The sequence below is a fragment of the Staurois parvus genome, unplaced genomic scaffold (genome assembly GCF_062004578.1).
Source record: "Staurois parvus isolate SC_StPar_1 unplaced genomic scaffold, SC_StPar_1.0 ptg001935l, whole genome shotgun sequence".
Taxonomy (NCBI): domain Eukaryota; kingdom Metazoa; phylum Chordata; class Amphibia; order Anura; family Ranidae; genus Staurois; species Staurois parvus.
Window position 1 is genome coordinate 114,063 of NW_028319731.1, and position 26,637 is coordinate 140,699.

A 26,637-nucleotide genomic window follows, 5' to 3' on the forward strand; every position below is an offset into this window, starting at 1 on the left:
AAAGCCGGATTTCACAATTAGTGGCACATTATTATGCCGAATATAAGCTGTCCCAGTAAATACTTTCCTCCAGATGTGGAGAACCTTTACATTCAATAAACGCTGCTCATTTTCCTATTCTAGGAGTCTTTATAACAACGGATGTTGTGATAGGGTGGAAATATTTTGTTTTGGTGGGGGGGAGGAATGTAGAACCAACTGTCAAATTCCTATCACAGGGACAAGAGGTTAGGTAAAAAAAAATCCCCAACAGAGATTCTAACCTCTTCTCCAAAATGTCTTCCATCCAAAACTAGATAAAAGTTATTGGGTAAAGGTTTGCATAAACTAAAAGCATTCAGTTGCAGTTTTAGATGCAGACAAGGCTGTACTGTCAGTGAGAGAGAAAATCAATCTAAATCCACTATTTACTGGACTGGACTGATAATTACATTTAGGGTGAGTTTCTCTGCTCTATTGCCATTCATAGTTATTTTTTGCCATTTCATAATTAACCCCAGTCCCGGCATCTCTTTAAATAATCTATTACGTGCAGGGGGTGGGAAGGTCTGCCTGATCACGTGACAGCTTGGTCTCTGTACTAGAAGGGTGCAGTAATCATGTTCTCAGTACAGAAACCTCTGCCGCCCATAGATGCATATGTGTAGCATGTGGATGTTAAAGCCCATCCTCTTTGCAGTTGCACACATGCGTTATGTGTGCGGCAAGAGATTAATTAAAGCTAAAGTTTAATCTGCTTTTATTTTGCTATCTTTGATTCCTCCTTTTTCCTCAACATGCTATTATAAAAAAAAAAAGCTTTCTGACCTGGCTCCTTTTCCCTCTCCCTTTTTCCCTATATTGGGCAAGTTGGCCTTTCTTCCTGGGGTACAAGAGAAGGCTTTTTTTTTTATTGAAACATAGTAATAAGAGTAGCACTATCAAACGCCTTGAATGACGCCCTATCAACTGTCCCAAGATCCTGATTTTCTCTGCCTTGGAACCTTCCTGCAACTGACCCACCTACTTTGCTCCCTGCCAGACCTAGAAAAATTGGCTAGAAACTTCACACCCTTTGAACAAGAGTTCCAATCACCCTGGCTTCTCCACCATATGCTCTCTTGGACCTATAAACGTTTGCTAGCGGCAGTCTCTACACCTACTCTGAGATTCCTTGCACAATGGGAAAAGCAATTAAAAGTCTTTTTCACTCTTGAAAACAGGTCTAAAATGTTCTCTTACAAGTCATCAATTTGCAGTAAGTATCAAGAATCCAGGTATAAGATTCTCATCCCCTGTTATAGTACCCGAACAGTACTTCATGCCATGTACCCTCCTACACTATTACCTGCTAGTGCTGTGGGTTGCACTTAGGACATAGAGTACACATTTTCTGGTCCTGCCCGGCGTTACATACTTTTTGGGTTCAGGTACACAAGATTTCCAAACACTTCACTGACAGGGTGATACCCAAATTACCCTCCTTTTTCTCCTACATCACAATTCTTTTCTAACAAAGGTTTACAAAAATTCTGTACTTGGATATTTGGTAAATGCCACCCATTCATGCATCCCAGTAATATGGAAATCCATGTCTCCCCCCACTATTCAGCAGTGGATCAGAAAGGTGGAGGGGATATTAGGATGATGGAGGGTCTCACTAGTTCATTAAAAAACACCTGTGATAAATTCAGTGCCTCTAGGTTTTCCTGAATCAAATTCTTGTGCACAGAGGTTATCAGACATCTTTTAGCCTCATGACCAGGGGCGGACTGACCATTCAATCACTCGGGCACTGCCCGAGGGCCCGGGGTCAGTAGGGGGCCCCATGAATTGTCAGTCCGCCCCTGCTCATGACATCTTAGCTTATACGATTCCATTGTTATGGCCCTGCATGAAATGTGGGCCCTTCGCTATAAAATGTGTCATATTTTACCCTCCGCTGGGTGTACCCGGGTTCCCCATTTCCTTTCTTTACCCCCATGTCTCTCTGGAACTCTCCTTAGCTCTCATTTTTATACTTTCCCTTTATTTTATTGTTCCCCTTCTAAAGACTCCTTGTATTGCGTAACTTCATACTCAACATATGAGGTGTGCTCTGGAGAATCGTAAACCAATGTCTCGGCACTATGTCCTGATAGTGATGCTGATACCGCTGATATCTTTTTCTCAATTAACAATTTCACTTTAATTGGTTACTCCAGTAACTGTTTCCCGCTACTTATTTGTTATATATGATCCAAATGTTTATCCTTTGATTCATCTTCTTCTGTGTTGCTGTACTTATCTGCTTGTACATGTCATACTGTACCTCACCTCTATTGCTCAATAAATGTATTGTTTTCTATTGTCTGTATTTTCTGAAAATCTTTAAATAAAGAATGCATTATAAAGGCTTTCCATTTTCATACATACATTTCATATTTTACATAACCTCACTGGATCTAAAATAAGGTATCTGTCAGCCTCTATGCTTCCCTATGCAATGCAGGCAGATCACAGATTGCATTGCTCTACAGCACCCTGCCACTGTACTACTACTGTACTACTCTCAACAGTCCTTGGCTCTGATGCATGTACTGGCCTTCTTTTGTGAGGAGTTATGCAAATATCAAAATGCCTTGATGGGAGGGTGTCAATTTAGAGGAGTGACCATTATGAGGGAGACTACATTTGCATGCAGACCACCCTAGGTAACACCCACATGTGATATTAAGCCTCCATGATTGAAAGAAGTAAAAACCAATGAATGACAGGACAGTTTGGATGGTTGGAAAGCTGTAAATGATGCTATACATTCTCCAGCCAGGAAATGTGGTGGCAGTATCTGACTTGCTGCAGCTCCTAATGCACACTGTGAGAAGCTCAGGAGTTATGTAAATATCAAAATGCCTTCACGGGAGGGTGTCAGTCTGGAGGAGTAATTATTAGGAGGGAGACTACATTTGCATATAGACCACCCTATGTAGCACCCACATGTGATACTAAGCCTCCATGATTGAAAGAATGATTGCTTTTTTTTTTTTTTTTTTGCATGCATTACTTTTTTTAAACCTACAAGTAAATGACTCAACGCAGTAACTTCTATCTTCTGGTTCCATCCCACAAACAGCATACAAGCAGGCAGCATCTTTTCTATTTTGTTTTTAGGCAACCCATAGTGCCCAGGGAATCCTTTTGTCACGTGTTAAATATCTATTTGTAAACTAGTGTGTGTGTGTATATATATATATATATATATCAGATATACTGTAAAACGAAAACATTCAAACTAAAAAAGCTCACAAACAATATCAATCTCAGTCTTTCAAAAAATTCCCCTTAATATTTTGTTTTGCCAGGAGTATATGCATGGTTATTTTTTCTGGGGGAACACAGCAACAGTTTTATGAAAAGGAATTACATGGTTATGGTTTTGTTCCCATGTCCTCTGTGTGACAAATTACAATAGTGACATTTAGCAATAAAATGCAAGAATGCAAATGTTGAGACATTTATTTCAGCTGTTGAATGGTTTCTCTAAATTATTTCTGCCAAGAAACTGAAAGCTCTTGTTCGCCAGTTCTTTGCAAATGAAGAAAACACTGCTTGTGGTAAATGTATTTTATGTCTCTAGAAAAAAAGAAATGTTGTTGTTCCTACAAGCCACTTAACTTCTCCCCTGTATGTCTACAAATATCAGAAAGTGGAAAACATACATAAAATATACAGTATGCCTGTGTCTGACATGGCTGCACTAATAATTTGTAAAGTGCCAATAGGTTCCTGTGTGGTTTGTTAGTTAGGTCTGGGTCTCCAATAGTTTAATGACAAGAAACACACAGCCTTTGTTCACACTTTTGTACTACTAGTACTTCACTCATGCAGCAATGCATTCACCATCAGCAGAGGATGAACATGTTGATTCAATCATGTGCTGAAGTATTTATGCCTGCTAAGACTGCTACATTGTGTGTCTAGAATGGACAGTCTCTCATTAGTTTTCCCATTTTTTTCTTGTGTATTTTTTGAGTTTGAATTTTGAATTGATCATGGCTTATCCTCCTTTGACTCTGCTGATCTGTAGAATTTCCCTTCAACACTTCTATATGCCTGCTGATTAAATACTCTGCTTAAACATCTACCATCTTACCAGGTTTGGCTTAGCTTCGCACCCAACTGCCTTTTGGTGAATGTACCATCACCGATGGGTCAAACCTCAAGTTAGCTGGCAGTAAAATCCATCCATTCTTCCTCTTAAAGCAGAACTATACTTTCCTTGGCTCCATCTTCAAGCATCCTGCTTCTAGGTATTGATCACTGGCCGCTTTAATTAGATGGGTGGGGATAACATCACTTTTGCACTCTCGTGGGAGTTCTGTCAGCTTTGCATTGCCAAATTTCTACAGTGAGCTGCATTAGCTCAGTGTACAGAGGAGGGCAGGCAGGTAAGTAATTTTATTGCAGCAGAGACAAAGCATGTCTCTTCTGCATTAAAAATCCTGCCTATTCGCCCATTTTTATTACCTAAAGTTCCACTTTAAGAATTCTTAGCCTAGTGTGACCCATGCCTACCATCAGTGATGTTGTCTTCTCAGCCTTCTCAGGTCATGCAGCCTGATGCATGTGGCCACCCTGTTTGTACTTAGCTTTTCAAACATTAGTAATAATCAGCAGTGTTTCCTTCCTGACACATACAGTCCAATAGTCTTCTGTAGATGATAGTAATGTGGATTGTGTAGGCGATCAGTTACAGAAGACATCTGTCTTCTAAATGTTCAGATTTTACTTCCTTACTGCTCCATATTCCTCATCGTGTTTTATGAACAGATAAGTAAATTGCCCCTCTTGTATTACTCTTTACATATGGAAATGGGATCAGCAATTGTTCCTAAAGTGGACTTATCATTAGATATATTTGTTCATGTTCAATGAATGCCAACTGGTGTGTTAATGTAACACTTCCAAGTATTTATTACCTCTCACAGAGAATACAGTACTCCCCCTGACCATGCATTCATCTGCTTTTTTCTCCAGAAGGTTGGAAGCCCCTTCCCTTTGAGTGGCCTGCTTCTGCTTAACAACCAATACGAATGGAAAGGGCCAGAATGGTGACAGTCTTCCCATGCCCAGATTAAAATGGTAATATAGTCTTATGAATGTTTGTTTTTTTTTGTTTAGTTATGTAACTGAAAGTGATGAGCCTGCTGTAAATATGTATTTATGATAGTGTTTTTAATTCTTTGATTTTCATATAGTTTTTAGTTATGTATGTACATGAGGTAGCCATATTTGTGCATTACATACACATGTAGGCAGGTGCCTACGAGGAGTTAACTTTTTTCTGCTGTGAGAACTCATGTTCTGCATCTCATCTTCTCAAGCTGTGCTTTACTGAGCCAGCCAGATACAAATTGTTACAATGTAGATGTATGGTCATCAGGGGAATAGATTGGCTAGAATTTGCTGCCAATTTGCCAGAGATCCACATAAAAAGGGATCAGTGAAATGCCCTGCTAGAGTGTAAAATGTAGACTTTTATGCTGCTGGGCTAGCCCCATCAGGGGGATAGCTGAGGGGGTACCCTGAGAGATAGGAAACTGGGGACTTGCTGCACCCATTAAAGGATCACTGCCAGTCAAGGACTATTTGCACTCTGTGCTACCATTTGTGGATTATTTGTCAATCATGGACTACTTGAACTCTCTGCTACCATTTGTGGATTATTTGCCAATCATGGACTCTGTTTTTAAGGGACTCTAAGAACTCTTTGCTGCTACTTAGGTATGGCCACCCTATGGGCACTAGAGCACATCTGTACAGGATTCTTAGTGAAAAGTTGCATTACAAAGCTGTTCCTGTATGTTTGCCTTTCTTCAGTAAAATAACTGTTAACCGTTAATTGCCTGTCTGGATGTCTCTTCCTAAGTGGTGTATTGCATGGAGTATCCAAAGGTCAAGGCTTGTAACAAGGGGACTGTAGGTTAGCGGAGATGCAGTACATTTTAGTCCAGTATGTAGCTTGTTCTAGTGTAGGCTTTAATGCTCTTACTAGGGACAACTGTACATGTATCATTGTATGTGCCAACCAACCAGCTTGGAAATGGGTGACGTGGCATAGGGTGATTGTTACGGGACTGCAGATGGATACTGGGACTGGACCTGTGGCATAGTTTACCTAGGGACCTAGTGTATGAGTTCATGGGAGAGTTATGCTATGTAGAGGAGACCCCTGAGAGAGACAGAAAGCATGTAGTTAAGGGGTTGAGGTTCATTTCCTGTAGCCATTAGTAACTGTGGACATTTCACTGGAAGTGAGGTGACAGGTATTGCTAGGCTGGTGGATGCCTGTGCAGGCGTTTGGTACCAGTTCCTAACTACTAATCACCTGGGAGTTGGTGTTCTCTAACTGTACTAGTGTTTGGAGTGCCTAGTGTTAACAGTACAGTCATTTATCCATGGGTTAATAGAGGGTTAACTGTACTCATGGTGGCTCTGGAGTTAAGCTTTAATGCTGAATTTTTCATGAAAGCAAAATCCTGCCTAGAACCTAGGTAATTAGCAAGTGTAGTTCTAGTGTCCCCCACTAGGGTGCCTAAGCCCCACCCACGCACAGGCATGGCTTCCTTCTTAGCAGTGCTCACAGTGTGCAGACAAATGGTGGCCACAGATGCTTCTGTCAAAAAATATTAGCATCACCCCTATTTCAGTGAATACAAGTGGAGCATGCATCCCAGAATGCCATCATCAAACATCACACCTGATGCTAATATTTTTTGATGTTTGAAACAGAGTATAGTGGCAGCAATATATTTAATATTGTATTTAGAAGCTAATATTTTTTTGCGTAAGGCGCAATATAGTGACATTTGGATAATAGCTTCAAGGTGGTCACTTATAGAACACATGCTTTTTTTTTTTTTTTTATCCGATCAATGTACAATTCAACCAAAACAATCAAATTTGCAAGCAATCGAACAGCCATAACTTCCCTTCTGATCCTTTTTAGACTCGATTTGGATCTGGTTCAATCAAAGTCAATCAGCCAGACCAGAAATGTATTGATTGTTTTTCATCGATTGAGAGCATTAAGATTCTTTGTTCATGAATCCAGTTGTAGTTTGATCAGATTATGAGATTACATAATGGAAACGGAGGTGCAATCAATAGTTTCAGATCATAATACAACTATCGATCGAAATCCACTTTCCTGTGCGCATCATATCAATGGAATGGGTTGGCGACTGTACATTGATTATTCCTATCGAAAGAGATCGATCGGAAAAGAAATTGATTATCTATAGAAGCGTGTATGGCCACCATAAGGGCTTTCAGTACAGGAGAGGAGCCTGAAGTTAGTGCTGGAGTTCAGCTGTAATGTGTGGCTTTTATTGACAGGTCCACTTTAATCTGTCTGATTCCAGTTTAGGGAACATAACCTCTACATCTATTGCTTTTCTTTTTTTCATCCATTTTACCAGACATAGATTGTCCTCATCTGCAGGTGATTGTACAGCACGGTTCCACGCAGAGGTTAACAACACATCTTCCACTATAAGAGAGAATTTTTCTGCTCCTTCTGTTCCAAGTCATTAGGAGTTCATGGCACTGAATTATTTATTTGTAAAACAACATGCCACATTCGAGGAGACTGCAAGGAGTGCTGGAAATTGCCTGACACGCTAGGAAATGATAAAAGCAAATGAAAATGGAGTGAGAAACAAAGGATATTGAGTGAAAAAAAGAAGAAGCTTTAAAAAGAATGTTATTTGCTCTTACTTGTCTTCGGGGGCTCTCGCCCTGCGGTCTGCATTTATGCGCGCTCAAAAAATAGAACTTGTGGGATGTCTGAAATGAAAAAAAAAAACCCAAAGTAATTAAAAATAAAAGTGCTCTGAAATTCAATCACAACTCCATTTCAGTTGGAAAAAAAATGTCTAATGGATAAATCTAATTATTGCCGGAGCGATTACATAGATGGCTCCATAGCGTCTTGTTTCAGAAAATAGCTTTGATAAATGCAAGGCGTCTGATATAGTATTGCCAGTATCTCAACGGGGTGAGGCCTGAAGCCGCCTTGGAGCACTTTGCCCTAATTTCACACACAACGCCTGTATGAGGAGGGTGACTGACAGATGGCATAGATTTCCGTCATGTAACTGTAAATCAGACTAGTTTAATGGTGTTATTTTATCAGAGGAGAAACATTATAGACAGGTCTAATGCTGCTGTCAGTGGCAGTTAATATCAGGGCTTATTAGAGCTAAAGGTGTTTGAACAGCTTCTATCATTAAAACTGAAAAAAAAAAATCTTGTCAGATGGCTAATGAATAGCCACATGTGCTGTAAGAAAAAACATAATAAAAAATAGAACCGGCTAAGGAGCAGTTTGCATCCCTCTTAAAGTGCATCTAAATTCAAAATGTCTCCTCTAGTTGTGGTTCTGGATGCATACTAATGAGGGGTTAGAACTATGAATGCACCGATATCCTTTTTTTATTGGCGAGTACGAATACTGATACTTTCAGTCAAGTACTCGCCGATACCGAGTACCAATACTTTGTGGTGCAAATTGCATCTATGCAAAGAATAGCATGCAATTTGAACAGGAATTAAATTCCTATCCAAATCGCATGCGATTTCCCCACTGCCCCTGTGTGAACCCAGGCTGTCATATCATGAGCTCACACAGGAGTGGTGCAGGGAGGTTTCATTGGGCATGTGGGGATGTATACCATGGTGCTAGATTCTCCATATTCTCAGTGGTAGGAGAGGAGACAAAATGGCAAGGATTTGATATCCCCAGACCTGTGAAATGGCTTTCTCTCCTCTCCTTGCAGGGATGATAGTTCGGGCTAGAGGCTTTTGATTGGTCAGCACCGTCACATGAACAGTGCTGACCAATCAGATGCTGTCTAACCCATATTGTCATCCCTGCAAGGAGAGGAGAGAAAGCCAATTCACAGGTCTGGAGATTTGAAATTTCCGTGGCTTTCTCTCCTGTCCTTGCAGCGATGACAGTATGGGTTAGATGGCATCTGATTGGTCACCATCCATGTAAAAGTGCTGATCAATCAAAAGCCCTCTAGCCTAAACTGTCATCCTTGCAAGGAGAGGAGAGAAAGTGGCAGAGATTTCAAAACCCTGCTGCTTTCTCTCCTCTCCTACCACTGAGAATATGGAGCTTCTGCCTCCATGGTATACATTTCCACATGTCCACTCTCCGTTCAGCATGGGATGCCTGCAGGGAGGTTTCCCGCACTGCTCCTGTGTGAACTCAGGCAATAACAAGCCTGGGTTCACACAGAAACAGTGGGGAAACCGCATGCGTTTTGGACAGGAATCGCATTCCTGTTCAAATTCCATGCTAATCTTTGCGATTTAAGGTCCTTAGGGTCTTTTCTCGTAGTTGCACCCTCAGCTAGACACACAGTCGAAGTCACTCCTTTGGCTCAATGAACAATCCAGGGTATGCTTTTCTGATACTATAATGCAAAATTGAACTTGGATAGGTTTGGGGCAACTTTAGGACACTAATCATTCTCCTATTATTCTGAGCAGAGTCCTTGTACAAGCAAATAGTGGACTGAGCTATGCCAGGACACCAGGCACAATATCCCCTTTGAGCAATGCTGACTCTAGCAACCAAATGTATGGTTGCAGCACACAGTCTCAGAGATCTCTCACACCAGTCTGTACTCACAAATGCCCTTGGATATTTGGATGCCTCCTTCAATATCTTCCAGACTCTTCACCAGTGATACTAGCCCAAATCCCTAAATGAAAAGTCCCTCAGTCAGCTCCAGCAGCTTTTAGCAGAATAGGCCCCCAGCTAGCCTAGCAAGGACCTCAATGAACAGCAAACACATGGCAGGCCTGCTTGGAAGGGCAGCAGCCCTCCGGGCCGTGATCTTCTCCTCCTAGGACAAGACCCCTCTGTTCCAAGTCTTAGAGTATTTATACACTCTCCCAGTTACCTTCTGGGCACACTCACCAATGATTGGCTAGGGTTGCATAAATATGCAGCTGCTGTTTTGACTTTCCCAGCCCACTGTCTTCCAGAATGTTTCTAAAAAGACAGAGGGGAGCAATCAGCCCTGCAGCCAGTGAAACACTGAACAGACGAACATAATCACATGCAGCACAACTGATTATAGTGAGCTAAGAACTAAATTTACTCAACCTAGCACCTATACAGGAGGGTGCTACACACTGAAGAAAAATGGATAGGGGTTTTAACCATTCCCTACTCTAGCTAAAATGGTTAGATATTACATTTATGGAGCTCTTAATGCATACTGTTATGTACACTCAGGAGCTTGTTGACAGCAAAGTAACTCTCAGACCTCAGGTGACCTCTGACTTTAACTTAGAGTTGTCAGTTATTTAAGAATAAATATTTGGATTCTTGCATAAGCTCAATCATGGCTGCTCCCCTTTATATTTTTCTCAAAGATGGCAAGGTATGATAGCAGGCACTGCTCCCTTATGTAACAAAGGGAGAAATGATGAGGTGAAGGAAGAGGATGACATTAGAAAAAAGAAACAAGAAACAGAAAAAGGCATTTTGCGAAGAGTGTTCCAACTACTCCTGGCCAGATACAGCTGTGGATAAATTTGTTGCTGCTCTTCCAAGAAAAAAACCCACAATTTTCTCTGAAATAACTTGAAACTGACAAAATGAACTGGCATCTAATACCATGTTTTCCATATTTAAAAGAGATGTATGACCATACTTCTGGGTCACAGGAGTGCATTTAGTTTTGTTCTCCTGTGGTCTAGAGTCAGCTAATAGCGGGTGACTGACCACTATCTGCTGAAGTCACAGAGCTACTCCAGGCTCTGGAAAGATCCCAACCATAAGCCTGGATCCAGCTCTCAGCACACGAGAGCTGAATCCAGCTGTGCCAGCCCCATCTCCTGTGCGCACTCCAGTGAGCACTGGCGTGGCAGAGTGGAGAGCAGTGACAGTCACCACTCTCCGCTCCAGCTATGCAATCAGCGGTCATGTGATCACTCAGTTCTTTGGCTTAGTGTCAATGTGGGACAGCTGCAGCATTACACTGATACTGCAGCATAGGGGTGATCATGAAGGTTGTTTTTTTTTTGTTTTTTTTTTTTGCTTTGGTTTTTTTTATAAACCCATGTATTTCCTTCTAATAAAAATCAGACTTTCCTTTTGATTTGGGATTCAACAGAACATTTTAAATGACAAAACAAGATAAAAATTATAAAAATGATATGACCATTGACTTAATCTTTTCTTGCACAGCCTTTAGAGGCAATCGTTGCAAACAAGTGGTTTGTGTAGCTATCCGCTTTCTCAGGTGCCTTCTCCAGACAGCATGTTTCAGCTCTTTCTGAAAATATTCAATAGGATTCAGATCATGGCTCATAAAAGGACACTTCAGAATAGTCCAGTGTTTTGTTCTTAGCCATTCTTGGGTACTTTTAGGCTGCTTTCACGCTGATCCAATTTTCTTCTGCTTTTGCATTAAAAAAAGCAGAAGAAAGACCTGTGGCCATGTAATGGAACTTTTTACACTGATCAGTTGTGGATCCGGTGCGTTTAGTAAAATCCTGCCTGCTGCATTTTTGGTGCTGTAAAAAAAATGCACCTCCCCATTGAAATGCATGGAAAACATGGCAAAAACGCATTAAAAACAAACCCGCATTGAACTTTTGATGTGGTTTTTGAGTCACATGTCACATTGCATTTTTAGTGCGTTTTTGCTATGGATCAGTGTGAAGGTAGCCTTAGCTGTGTATTATGCTGTTGGAGGACTCATGACCTGAGACTGAGGCAAAGCCTTCAGATACTGGGCAGTATGGTTCATTCCAAAATTCCTTGACAATCTTGATATTTTATTGTGTCCTGCAGATTGAAGAACTCCTGTGCCAGATCCAGCAAATCAGCCCCAAAACATAACCGAGCCTCCTCCGCATTTCACAGCAGGTATGGTATTCTTCGCAAGCTTCATTTCTTCCTCTGTGAACATACAGCTGATTTGACTTGCCAAAACGGTTCAGTTTTGTCTCATCTGTTCAAAGGACATTCTCCCTGTAGCATTGCTGCTTGTCATAATGCAGTTTATCAAATTCAAGTCTGTTTTTTTATATTAAAGTAGAACTATAGACATAACATATTTTTTTTTCACTTTTGATACAGTAAGGCTATGTTCACAATAGCTTTGTTAGCAGGCATTTGGGAAGCGTTTTTAACGCTCCTCAAATTCTACACATGGCAGCACACAGTGCTGTTCACACTGAAGCATTAGCCTCGCGGCAAAATTGACGCCTCATGTAGAGTCAGGAGGAGTTGAAGCCTCCCATTCAAGCCTATGGTGACACTCCTCAAATGCCTGGCAGGCGTTTGAGGGTGTTTGCGAGGCGTTTGCTGAGCGTTAATACCATTAAACGTCATTGTAGGCATTTGTGGTGTGGTTTTAACACTTGGCAAATGCCTCAAAAATGTTCATAGGAAATTTGGGGAGCGTTTGAGGAGCGATGAAAATGCTTCCCAAACTCCTAACGCCTGTCAAACGCAATAGGGGTGTTTGGCAAGCATTAGAAATTAGTCAAGTGTGAACGAGCCCTAAGGGAGGGTTCTAACCCCTCTCACATTATTTTTTGCCATCTGTGTCCCATTGGGGAGATTTATCTTCACTTTCTGTCACATAGCCAAAACAAGAAGTGAGAAAATCCCTGCAAATTCAGGAAAATACTTGGGGACCTCCAGGTCACCAGAACTAGTGTCCCCATTGGAAAATGTCCCCTCTCTTAGTTTTGCGGGGACAACCTGAAATTTGGGGTTTCTTTTACTTTTGATGATAATGGTAAACATGACAAACGGGGAATCTCCCTAATAGTGGCGCAGCCAGCAATAAAAACCTAAAAGGTGTTCTACACCATCTCCACTTTGTCCAAACCTAAAAAAAAAAGTTTTGCCTTTTATTTCTACTTTAACATTCTTCTTAGGTCTTCATCTGCTGAGCCCACAGTTGCTCAAAAAGTGATGGACAGTGTGATCAGACAATGATGTACATTGACCTGGCGTAACAGCTGGTATCTCTTGTAAAGTTTTCTTCATCCTTCTTTGCTCTTTGTCTACTAGTCACACTATCCTTCTGTTAAATCTGGGGTTGATTTTCTTCTTGTGACCACATCCAGGGAGGGTGCCTACACTCCCATGGACCTTTTTTAAGCTTTAATAATATTCACAGCTTTCGTCACAGGAACATCCATCTGTAGATAGTCTTATAGCTTTTACATTTGACATTCTGATATCATTTTCTTTTTTCTGGTCCCTTTGCTTTCTCTGGCCCATGTTTGCTGTTGGGTATCCTCTTGTGCACCACTTCGGAGTGAAAACCTTTCTCCATTTAAATAGACCAATTGACTGATTACAAGATTGAAGACGTGCTATACTAATTACAAAATACAGTCTGTTTGAAATGTCACTGTGATCAAATTATTTAGAATTGTTTCTATATTATAAATCAATTATAGATTATTTATGTAGAATAAGCAATAATTTATCTCTTTTCACACTTTGCTGTATGACATAGCAAAGACAAGCAGGTATAGGTGAGACAGTTGCTTTTAAAGATGTAGTAAAGACCGCTTAACTGCTTCCACTCCACCCTATAGCAGAAATACTGCTACAGGGTGGCAGTGGTGTGCAAAATCACGTATATATACATGACTTTGCATTTCCAGGTAGGAGGGGCACACCCTACCCGCACTGCCATTCGCGGCCTCAGCTGTCAATCACCGGGTCCTGGCCGGTGATTACTTATCGGCACCCGGTGATCGCTGAGTATCTCCGACAGGGGAAAGACCTGAATGTGAACAATACAGATCTCTCCCCTGTCAGCTCCTGCACACTGCATTGTATGGCTCTGCAGTGCCATACAAAGCAGTGTGCTTACAGTGAAGCGCGCACACAGCACATAATGTGAAACAGCACACAGTTAACCCTTTGATCGCCCCAGATGTTAACCTCTTCCTGCCCAGTGCTATTAGTACAGTGTCAGTGCTTTTTATTAGCACTGATCACTGTATTGGTGTCACTGACACCAGTGACACCAAGCCAGTTCCCCCCAGTGTCAGAATGCCCGCCGCAGTCCTGGTATAAGTTGCTGTTAGCCACCATTACTAGTAAAAAATAAAAAAATTTAAATCCAGTATATATACTGCCATTTCTAAATGCTATAACATTCACGTAAACCAATTCATTTACATATATTGGGATTTTTTAGCAAAGACATGTAGCAGAATTCATTTTGGCCTAAATTTATGCCAAAATTTGATTTTTGTATTTTTTTTATTGGACATGTTTAATAGCAAAAAGTAAAAAATATTGTCTTTTTCTCAATATTGTTGGTATTTTTTTGTTTATAGTGCAAAAAATAAAAAATGCACAGTTGATCAAATACCACCACATTTATTACCACCATCTATTTGTGGGAAAAAAGGACATCAATTTCATTTGGGTGCAGCATTGCATGACCGCGCAATTGTCAGTTACAATAACTCAGCACCGTAATGCAAAAAATGGCCTGGTCAGGAAGGGGGGGGGGGGGGGGTAAATCCTCAGGAGGGCAAGTGGTTAATGACTTGATCCTACAGGTAAGTTTATAATAAAACTTACCTGTCGGTATAAGAAATATCTCCTAAATGTGCACCCTTTAGGAGATACAGAACTCACTGTTTTTGCAGCCGTCATCAACGGCGCATGTGCACTCTGCTCTGAAGGGAGGTATGTTCTCCCTTCAGAGTGCTATACCCAGGGCTCCCATGCTTGTGCGAGGGAGCGATGTTACCTCATCCCTTTTAAATTGAACACATTAATGACACAGGTTCTGAGGATAATTTAATGCAGATAAGGCACTAAGTGAGTTTAGTTGCCACCTTAATCAGCCAGAGAACCTGTGTAATTAATATGTGTTCGGGTTTAAAGGAATGAGGTGGTAACCCTAGCCGAGCCTGTGAATTTGGAAGAAAAATGGAATCCCTGACAGTAGTGACAGGGTGCCCCTGGAGGGCTTAGTTTTAAGGTAAGTGCTAGTGTGCAGTGCATACTAGTCAGGGACGGACTGACAACTCATGGGGCCCCTGGGCAATAGGAAATCATGGGGCCCCCTGTGCCCTTGCCCACACTCATACCACACCCAAAAAAGCCTATGAAAGGTACCTGGGGCATCTCATGGGGCCCCCTACTGACCCTGGGCCCTCAGGCAGTGCCCGAGTGGCTAAATGGTCAGTCCGTCCCTGATACTAGCACATTATGACATTAACTTGCAGGGACTGTTGTTTTTTCTTTTTGAAGGCTTTACTACTGCTTTAATTTCTTCACTTTTCAGGAGGAATGAAGCATTTATTCAATGAGCAATAAAGGTCCTAACAAATTGGTCCACATTTTTAGGTGACTAGTACCAGTGCATTGCCTCTGTCAAAATCTGTTGATGGACTAACATTTAGGCACAGCAGCCAATTCGCAACATAGAAGGCATTCTGCAAAGCCATCCAGGTTTTCTCACACCGTGGATCCTCTATAAAGTGACACATCAATTACTTATTGGCCCTGTACTTTGTTTTTCAATAAATAATTTCTTACTGTGTTTTTCTGACTCTCTGTAATCCTCTGGGTGCTCCTGAACCTTTCCCTCTCACTTCCATTTGTTTGGGATGAGCAGTGAACAGTAGATGCAGAGATGTGTGCTGCTCTATTCACACTACAAATTCCACTGTCCATACTTTAGGCTGCGTTCCTACAAGTAGCTACCCCCTACTGGAAGTCAGATCGCAGCAAGAAAAAAAAGCAATTTGGAGGAGGCTGAAAGCAATAGAAGGTAATTTCTGGAGCTAAAGTGATATTAAACAAAAAATGTATTATATTGCAACTTATCAATCGTTAGATGTGGTGGCGCAAGGGTTGCCACCTCATCCCTTACAACCGAACGCATATTAATTGCATAGGTCCTGTGGCTGATTAAAGTATTACTAAACCCACAACAGTAAAGTCAGTCTGTATATGCAGTAAAACATGTTTGTTATACTCACTGTGGAACCTAAAGGGTTAATCCTCTGCATTGTGTAAAAAGGCTGTTTGATCCTGTCTTCTCTGCTCCTCCTCTTGTTGAAATGACCACCTGATACAGACTGAATCCACAGTCACATGCTCAGTTTAGTGTGTATTGCTAGAGAGGGTTTTTTTTTCTTGGGAGAGTGCATGTGATCAGCACAGGGCCAATCAGCACTGTCCAGACAGAGGTCAGGGGTTTCACATCCTCCTAGAGTAGAAAGAATACTCCTCCTACAAGCTTTAACCAGTGCTCTGCTGAAGTTACAAGTCTGCTCTAAATGCTGATGAGAAAAGGTATTTAGCAGTTTATATTTTCTAAAATAATTGCATTTCCATGTTGTGTGTACTGTGGGAGACCAGATATAGTGAATGCAGGGTCCTGGGTTTAGTAACACTTTAAGGTGGTAATTAAACTCACTTAGTGCTTCATCTGCATTAAATTAGCCTCAGAACCTATGTAATTAATATGTGTTCAGGTTGAGGTGGCAACATTAGGTGGCACATTCATTTTTCCTTCTGTTTTTACCTGGTGATATGGACAGTAACACACTTCCAGTATTAGTGAAACACCATTGTGGATGAATGAGCACAAAAGGCACAAGGGACTGCAGCATTGCCAGTCTGGGGCGGAGGGGAGTTTTAAATGCATTGACACATTTTAATACAATGACAAACTAAAGCCAAACTTCAGTTCACACTTTATAATCAGTTACAGCTTATTTCCTTTTGGGATAAAGGTTTTACATGAATAAATAAAAGCTGATCATTGTAAGCACCCCTGCCAGTGGTAAATGGTTTTTCTCATCCATGTAAGCTGACACATTCTGTTGGAGAGCTTGCACTTGTGAAAAAACTTGCTGGCTGGATCTCCAGATGAAAATAAAAGAGAGCCTAAAACAGACTGAATGCAGCCATCACATCTAAGTATTGGTAAGCTGCAATATAATAAATGTTTGCTTTTGGATTTAATAAGGATTTAAGAATACGTTATTTTTAAAACCAGAACTTGTTGCTTTAAGCTGCAATAAAATGAACCTCAGTTTTTTTTTCTTTATGTATTTTTCTAGTATAAATGTTTAGAAATGTTTGTCTAAAAGACACTTGGCTTTTCAGACGTCTCCCCAATTGACATGTACTTTGTGATCATTGCTATAGATTTGATAGCTGCTCGCCCTTATTCTTTACCAATGTAAGAAGATTAACGTAATACACACAGGAATCTTTTATCAGACCATCAAAAAAAAAAAACCCTCACACATTCTGTGGATAGAATTATTATTTGTGAATTGTTCTCAGTTGAACACAATTGAATTCCTTAAACCCCTTTATTCCTGCAAGCTCAAAAGGTGGAATTAAATTACTCTGAGAAAACTGTGCAAAGAGCCAATTCAGCTCTTCTTCCGAACTGTTTCAGGCTCAAAGCTTCAGTTCCACTGCACTCCTAAAATCATTATTCCAATTTCTGGAAATACCTGATAAGATCTGAGGGGTCTCAGTGGCTGTTGGGGATGAGAATTGGAATGCCTGCTCTCAAAAATCTGTTTTTCCTGACCTACTGGCACTTGCTGATCACTGATTCATGAAGTTGATGCTGCATACATTTGGTAAATAATACATATCCTGGCTGTGAGTATTTAGGTTATGTTCACTTATTCTTTGTATATTGATAATGTTATACGGCAGTACAACCAAAATATGGGCCAAATGACGTGAATACAGAGCTCAATAATACTTGTTTGTGTTTTCGTCCAGTTCAGAGACCTGAGCAATGTATTGTAGGAGAAATATAATTGTTAAGGCTGAACAGACATATCTGTGCCCCAGTGAATTTACTGACTGACTGTTGGCTTTGATCAGACATTGACTGACCGCATTTAATTGAGATAAATAGTAATGGTGGCCAAAATCAGGCCTCTCTAATAAAAGGTTTACATTGTTTCAACATTTATGGTGAATGAACAGCCATATCAAATACCTCATTCCATTGCAAATAAAAATTTGGCTGGAATTTGCATTTGTAAATATGTATTTTGAAACTGTCATTTGTAAGGTTGCCATTATATGTGTATATTCATGGTATGCGCCTTTAAATTTGGCTTAGTTTTTATCGATATAATATAAGGTTGCCACCTCATCCCTTTAAAACTGAACACGTATTACTTACACAGGTTCTGGGGCTAATTTAATGAAGAGAAAGCACCAAGTGAGATGACTTGCCACCTTAATCAGCTACAGAACCTGTGTAATTAATGTGTTCGGTTTTAAAGGGATGAGGTGGCAACCCAAATATAATACCTGCCGTTCCTGCCATTTCCTTTCTATTGCCTTATTTCGGTGCCATGCTAACAATGCTTTACTCCCACTGTTTAAATGGCTGTTCCCCCTAATGCTGTCAGTACTTGGAAGCTGTGCCTCTTAATTATGCACTCAAAAAAGCCTGGCACAGAGGATGCTTCTTCTCATGTGCATGCATTGCAATGGTTTGTTCACACTTATGAGATTTCTGATGTGACTAGAGTTGCACAGAATTCCTTGACAATGGAAATCTTGTTGTTTTCAATGGTGTCTGTAATACCGGTGCAATTGCAGCACGATTTATGGCACTGTAGAATATGCAAACCACTTCAAAGTAGCATCCAAGTTGCAGTACATAATCATACTGAAAGTCATATCAAAATCAGATCACAGCGGTGTGAACCTAGCCTTAGTGTTTGCACCAGATACTGCAGTGACTAACTGTATATGCTGGGCATGTATATGCATATATGGGTATGGGGGATGATTCTTCCAATGTGCAGTCACTTTCATAGTTACACAGAGCTCCTCTAAAAGGGGACATCCAACTTTTTCCCTTCTTCCACCTACAATTCACAACAGAAGGGATCAAGAAAAAAGGCTAGTGGTCATGTAACCACAGATAAATGTGTAGCACTCTCTAGTGTGCTTCTAGAATAGTGTAGTGTATTGTAGGTAAAATCATTCTGTACGACTCATGGTAATTGTGTGAGTCTGTGATTGAGGTCAGGTTATTGCAGGTCAGCTGGATGGCTCAACAGGTTGTAGCTCTATCTCCTCCTCCTAACTCTGGAGAACCACAGAACCTTCCGCGAAGTCGGTAAGCAGGAAGGGATGGAGACCTGATCTGCATGTTCATGGGTGTCTGGCCAATCCCAGGTTCGGAGACCCTGGTAGAATGGTGGACTGGCTCATAAATATGGGAGAGTCAGGCTGAAAAGGTGTCGAGTGGAAGATGGAGTGCTGAGGAGACTTTCTGTGCCTGTGAGGGGTTCCCTAGGTCTAGGGGAGGACTGGCCTCCAGGCCGGGCTCAGGCTGGCTCTGGGGGATATATTCAGCAGGGAGGTGTGATGAAGACCTGGAGCAGAAGGGAGCAAAGAGTACAGTGTGAGTACAGCAGTACCCTCTGGGATCTACAAGGGGAAAGACACGTAGCAAGCTTTCTAAGGACAGCACTGGGCTCAATCCTTTATCCTTGTCTCGGGAGATCTTCTGAGAAGCCAGGTGGGCTGGTAAGGCTGTGGAGCTGGATGTAGCTCTACAGGGGTAGAGAAGACATCTCTGCATGTAGCTATGAGAAGTAAAGCTGATTTTTGAGGGACTGCTAGTTCCCCGCCCATAGAGGCAGCTGCCACCGAGCCGCAATGACTGACGGCTTTCAGGAAAAGAACAGTCTAGGATCTGCCTTTGTACATAGGAAGGAACTGTCCACATTCCATTGATTCAAGCCAAACTGGCCATCCCACAATCCCTATTTCCCTATCCAAGTTGATTTCCCCTAATAAAACAACAAAACCAAACCCATGAACTGGCCATTGTCTTTGGATGCAAGTCTGTGTGAGAAATACCTGTTGCCTGGCTGTGCGGAAAGATACTTAGGGATACCCACTATACAATGGCCCTCACGAGGGTAGTGCTACACATGCAAGGAGTCAATTTGGGGCAGAAGCCTCTCCTACCTCTGTGTTGCCCAGCTGATCCTGCATCCCTCCAACCAGAAGATTATCAGCATGGAATTTGAATAGTCTCCATGTGCTTTCCTGGGTTTTCTCCCTCACTCCAAAGACATGATGGTAGGGTAACTGGCTATTGTCCAAATTGTCCCTAGTAGGTGTATACATGCAAGTCAGTGACTTTAGAATTATAAGCTCCTTGAGAACAGGGACTGAAATAAATGTACAAGATGTACCACTGGGTAAATTATCAGTACCATATAAAGACCTTTAATAATAATATAATGTAAGAGCAAACTTGTAAGATCATATATATGAATAAAAATTATCTATGCCACTAAGATAGGCAAAAGCCTAATTGATAGCTCTCTGTCTCACCATATGCATTGGTGTGGGCTTAAACAGAAAAAATAATAGCAAAAAAGGAATACAGCTGTAAAGAACAGACTGTGTGCAGTCAGTAATTACAAATACCCAAGCAGAGTAGCTTGTAGAAAAATTATATACGAAAAAGCTTTATTAATGTGTAATCAAAGATTGATTAAATAACTTTACTCAAGGGAAACATACATACATCAGTCATGTACAATAAAAGAAAATAAAAGAAATTGTCCGTACTAGGGGCACAGCAGTTGGTCAATATTGTACATCAAAGTGGCTTTGGAAGCCAAATATATTCTAATGCACAATATTGACTAGAAAGCTGATATAACATGTATTTTATTATTATTATACAGGATTTATATAGGGCCAACAGTTTGCTCAGCGCTTAATTTTAAAATCACTAACTGATAGTAGATAATTACCAGCATCATGCAGATATTGTGTAGATAGAGCTTAGCGGTGGGTAGTCTATAGAAGGTTTTACTGAAGCAATTTCGCATCAAACAATCCATTAAGCCTTCATACGCTCAATAATGAATGGATTTAATCATCATCAGGACACCTGTATTTGATTGCTGTTTTGCGATTAACATGAAGATATAAGCAAAGAGATCTCAGCGAAAATTTCCATATTTATCCTAGAGTGTAAGCTCCAAGGAGCAGGGCCCTCAAATCCCTCTTGTATTGAACTGTATTGTTGCTGTATTGTCTCCCATTATATTGTAAAGTGCTGAGCAAACTGTTGGCACTATATAAATCCTGTATAATAATAACAATAATAATATTTGGTAACCATCTCCAAAGAAGCGACATAGAGTAATCTTGTGGACCATATAATATGATACTTGTACAAGTAATGTATTGATGGAAACTCAGGAAATGCCAATGCAGTGGTATAATCACAAGTGTCCACTCAATTTTGAGGAAGTGTTATAGCTCATTCAGGAAAGGATATGCAGATGTATGTGAAGGAAGTCCAGTGCAGTAAATATTAAACAGGAATAATGGTGGCTAGAGAAGAAAAGCATAGCCGAATATATCGGTTTGGTTGAAATAGTCACTTACTGCCACCATCAATTATGTGCTTTGGAATATATTTGGCTTCCAAAGCCACTTTGATGTACAATATTGACCAACTGCTACGCCCCTAGTAAGGGCTATTTCTTTTATTTTGTTTTATTGTATATGACTGATGTATGTGTGTTCCCCTTGTCAGAGTAATATTCTTTAACCGCTTAAGGACCGCCCTATAGCAGATTTACTGCCACAGGGTGGCACTTGTCCGCAGAATCATGTGTGTATATATACATAATTTTGCATTTCCATGTAGGGGGCGCACGTGGCCGCGGATGTCAGTCACCGGGTCCTGGCCGGTAATTATCCGCTGGCGCCCAGTGATTACCAACAATCACTGACGGGGAGGAAGATAGTTTCGTTTTGCAAACAATCTTCCTCCCTGTCAGCTCGAGTGCACAGTACAGCCATCCTGATCAGTGTGCTTACAGTGAAGAACACACCCCCTGCCCCCTAGTAAAACAATCCCAGCACACAGTTAACCCTTTGATTACCCCTCACATTAACCCCTTCCTGCCCAGTGCCATTAGTACAGTGTCAATGCTTTTTTTTTTTAGCACTGATCACTGTATTGGTGTCACTGGGGTGTCTGTGACACCAAGTTAGTTCCCCCTCAGTGTCAGAATGTACGCCGCAGTCCCGCTAAAAGTCGCTAATCACCGCCATTACTAGTAGAAAAATAAAAATCCCATTATCTATACCGCCTTTTGTAAACACTATAGCTTTCATGTAAACCAATTAATTTACACAAATTGGGATTTTTAGCAAAGACATGTTGCAGAATACATTTTGACCTAAATTTATGACGAAATTTGATTTTTTAAATTTTTTTTACTGGACATGTTTAATTGCAAAAAGTTAAAAATATAGTTTTTTTCTCAAAATTGTAGTTTTTTTATTGCATATAGCGCAAAGAATAAAAAACGCACAGACGATCAAATACCACCGAAAGAAAGCTCAATTCGTGGGGGAAAAAAAGGACGTAAATTTTATTTGGGTGCAGTGTTGCATGACCGCACAATTGTCAGTTAAAATATCACAGCGCTGTAATGCAAAAAATGGCCTAGTCATGAAGGGGGTAAATCCTCAGGAGAGCAAGTGGTTAATTTAATCTTTCATTACACATTAATAAAGTTTTTTTGTATATAACTTTTCAATAAGAAACTCTGCTTGGGTATTTGTAATTACCGACTGCACACAGTCTGTTCTTTACAGCTGTATTCCTTTTTTGCTAAGATTATAGATACCCTGTACCCTCAGTTTAAAGCAGAAACTTCTTTACATGTCCTTGTTGCTGATTTCCTACCTTCACTGTATATGTCATCCATCTTCTGGCTCACTCAGTAGTTGCTCTGAAATAGTCTATTCATTTTCAAATCAAACCAAACCGTTAATTCTTTTTGGTTTCCTGTTTGTAAGACTGGTGGCTGCTATGCCTCCTATTCCCCAGCCACTGGTCTTGGCACATCCCTTCTGTAGTTCTTTCTCCAGCAAGCAGTGATGTAATTCAGCCCCACTTGCAGTGGTGGGTGGAATGAAACTCTCAGACACATTCAACATGTACAGGCCTAGTGTACCCACCCACATTCACAACAATTCCCTGTAGTTGATGGGAGCTGTAGTTTCCTGTTACTGCAGGAAGAGAGGAGGGGATATGATGTAATCTCTGCTGTTACACCTCCTCCTTGGCAGAGCAGATGCTGTTATCTTTTGAATTACAGAGATGAGATCATGAAAATGCAATTAGACGTTTTTACAAAATGGTAAGGATTTTCAAAATGTTATTAAACTGTTTAGTGTTTTGTGTAGGGGGGTGTACTAATGGGTGTTTTTTTTTGCCTATCTTAGAGTTCTTCTTTAAGAGTAACCACAAATTGATGTGTATGTCAGTGACCTGAATCACCTACTCTAGCTTTTTAAAACTCATTGGATATCTTGCTGCAGTTCCAACACACCATTAGCGCTTCAACCTTGCTATAGAGGAGTCCTGTTGCATTTTCCATTATGTAGAGCACATATGTATTAGGCCTCATGCACACTGGGTGTCAAAACACCACTTTTAACTTCTTGCCTACTGGGCCAATTCTGACACTTCTCACATACATGTAAAAATCAACATTTTTTGCTTAGAACATTATATAGTTTTAGCAGAGCCCTAGATAATATAATGATGGGTATTGCAATTTTTTTTATGGAGGTCTGGTGCTAGAATTACTGCTCTCGCTCTGATGTGCGTGACAATACCTCACAAGTGTGGTGCGATCGCTGTTTACGTATGCTTGAGGAACGTACGTATGAGTTCGCATTTGTGTGCAAGCACAGGGGTTGGGGGCACTTTAATTATATTTTTGTATTATTTATTTTAGTTAAAACTTTTTTTTTTTACATTCCCTCTCAGTTTTTTTAATAACTTTATTGCTATCACAAGGGATAAACAGCATCCCTTGTGACAGCATGGGATGTGAGCGGTCCTCTTTATGGAGAGATCTGTCTTCCAATGCAGCCGATCAGGCACAAATCAGTCTGATCGGCTGCTTTCCTGTCTGCTAACGACCAGGTAAACAAAAAAGCTGAAAGCGGAAGTGACAAAATCCTTTTCTCTGGGGTCACAGAGCTGGAGGAACAATGTCCGTTCCTCTCTCTTCGTGTAATGCAGTTGGTGGCAACGACTCCCTGATATCCTGGTTTATGGAATGGATAAACACCCAAACACTTGACACCCTGTTTTAGGCACGACTTTTATGCTGCTTTTCTCCTTCCAGGAGAAAAGGCGTTCAAAAGAGCTAGGCCGTGTACATGAGGCCTAAACAGTCAGCAGAGTTTCAGATGCAGAATTAAAGTGGCAGAAGCAGCTGAGAACTCTGCTGTGGAGGCTCCAAAAGACAAGTCAGTGATTCAGCTTACCAATCTTCACCAGAAACAGAAATATTGCTTCTGGCTGGAGTTGATCTGTAAACGTCAGTGTGGCAGCGACGTAAGCTGCATATTTTTTTTTTCTTCCTGTAAAAACATTTTTGTATTCTTCCTTCCTGTAAATACATTTAGTTGTTGTACAATCAAAGAGGTTGAGATGTCATCCAAAATTTGCATTTCCATTCAGTTGCAATTTTTAAATCAGCAGAATTAGATCTCGCCGGGCCTGAACCTCCCGCAGCCGCCTCTGTGGCTGTGAGCTAAAATTAAATTATAGTGCAGATCACTGGCGCTCCTGTTCCTCTGCAATCAGCTGGATTGCATTGTGTGTAACATCAGCGGGAAGCAAAAGGTCTGTGATTAGCATCACTAATATATTCATGGAAGACGTCTGTGTGATGGGACAGGTAAAGATGCCGCATGCTCATACCCGAGCTCCTAACTCTACACACCTTGCTAGACACGACATTAGCCCCTGATTAAATCAGAACTCCACATACAGCTTCACATCTAGCAGTAGATATGTAAAGGAAAAGCACAATTTGGAATGGTGACAGCTGAGATATAAGCTTTCTTTAATGTACAATTCTAATCCGTAACCTAAATAAATGATGACTTGGATATGGGAGCATCGTGTGAGAGGGATGAATCTGTGGTCACACTATAAACATTTAAAGCACATCTATGGTCATAATGTAAACTCATATATTCATTTCTACATTGTATTTCAACTATTTCTAGGTTATTAATCAATTGCCCTCCTGATGATCTACCCCCTTTCCTGACCAGGCCATTTTTGTTTTATGGCTCTGCATTACTTTAACTGACAATTGCGCGGTCATGCAACGCTGGACCCAAATGAAATCTATGTTATTTTTTCCCATTAATTGAGCTTTCTTTCAATGGTATTTTATCGCCTGTGCATTTATAATTTTTTGCGCTATAGAAAAAAAAAAAAGACCAACAATTTTGAGAAAAAAACTTTTTTTACTATTAAACATGTCCAGTAAAAAATTTTAAATAATCTTTTTGTCTTTGCTAAGCAAAATCCCAGTACGTATTAAGTAATTGGTTTACGTGAATGTTATAGCGTTTACAAATGGCGGTATAGATACTGGATGTTTTATTTTTACTAGTATTGGCGGCGATCAGCAACATATAGCGGGACTGCAGCGGGCATTCTGACACTGGGGAGAACTGACTTGGTGTCACTGACATCCCCAGTGACACCAATACAGTGATCAGTGCTAAAAAAAAAAGCACTGACATTGTACTAAAGGCACTGGGCAGGAAGGGGTTAACATGAGGGGTAATCAAAGGGTTAACTGTATGCTGTTTTACATAGTGTTGTGTCCGTGTGCTTCACTGTAAGCACACTTCCTTGCATGGCTGTGCTGTGCACAGCCATCCAAAGAAGTGTGCACAAACTGAAGGAGGAGAACTGTTTTGTTTACAAATAGTTCTCCTCTCTGTCGGAGATGCACAGCAATCACCGGGTGCCGGCTAGTAATCACCAGCCAGGACCTGGTGATTGACAGCCGTGAGTGGAACTACACGGAAATGCAAAATCATGTATATATACGTGGTTTTGCGCACCCGTGCTGCCCTGTAGCAGTATATCTACTATAGGGCAGTCAGGAAGTGGTTAATTTGGACAACCTTGAAGTTTGTAAACTTTCTATGTGAAGATGCCTACACGTTTACTTTCTTGAATTCTGTGACACACATTATTATACCCTATGGGTAGGCACTGCTGTGTCACACATTTCACAGACCATGCCTGTGCTTCCACTTCCTGGTTGATCTGAGGCACTGGTGATGCAGCCCCATTGCCAATATGTGAAAAATAAGAACTTTTGATAGGGATATGTGTACTTCCTTCCCTAAATACTTTTACATTGCTTTTGGGGTTGCTTTACATTCTCAGCAGAAGTGGTATAGTCCTCCAAGTTGGTTCTCCCAGATCAGCTTTCACTGCCAAGGTGACCGTGTGCATTGAATAACAGGGAGGAGCAATAAAGACCTTATCTATTGATTTGATCTAGTGAGATACAGCTCACTACATCCTAGAGCTACATGACACAGATGGCATCAGTTAAACATTCTTTAGCTGTGATTGTCTGCATGTTGCTACACTGTTGCTGATTGTAAAGTACATTGGGGTTTTCCTAATATGTGTGAATTAGTGCTGAACTATGAATGGACTGGGTTGGGCTCCATATCCTTGTATAGGATTTGTGCTGTATAATGTT

The 26,637-nt window shown here is 40.8% G+C and overlaps 1 long non-coding RNA gene across 6 annotated transcripts in view; it reads left to right on the top strand.

Annotated features, from left to right (window-relative positions):
- The window catches only part of LOC149433201 (uncharacterized), a 139,135-nt gene that overhangs the window by 84,457 nt on the left and 28,041 nt on the right, over window positions 1-26,637 (top strand). For 5 of the 6 annotated variants that reach the window (XR_016308860.1, XR_016308863.1, XR_016308862.1 and 2 more), the window contains exons 2-3: window positions 4,996-5,100; window positions 11,840-11,914. This is a non-coding gene — a long non-coding RNA (uncharacterized LOC149433201). Of the gene's footprint in view, window positions 1-4,995; window positions 5,101-11,839; window positions 11,915-15,323; window positions 15,582-26,637 lie in introns of those variants that run through there. The other variant, XR_016308861.1, reaches the window with a different exon arrangement.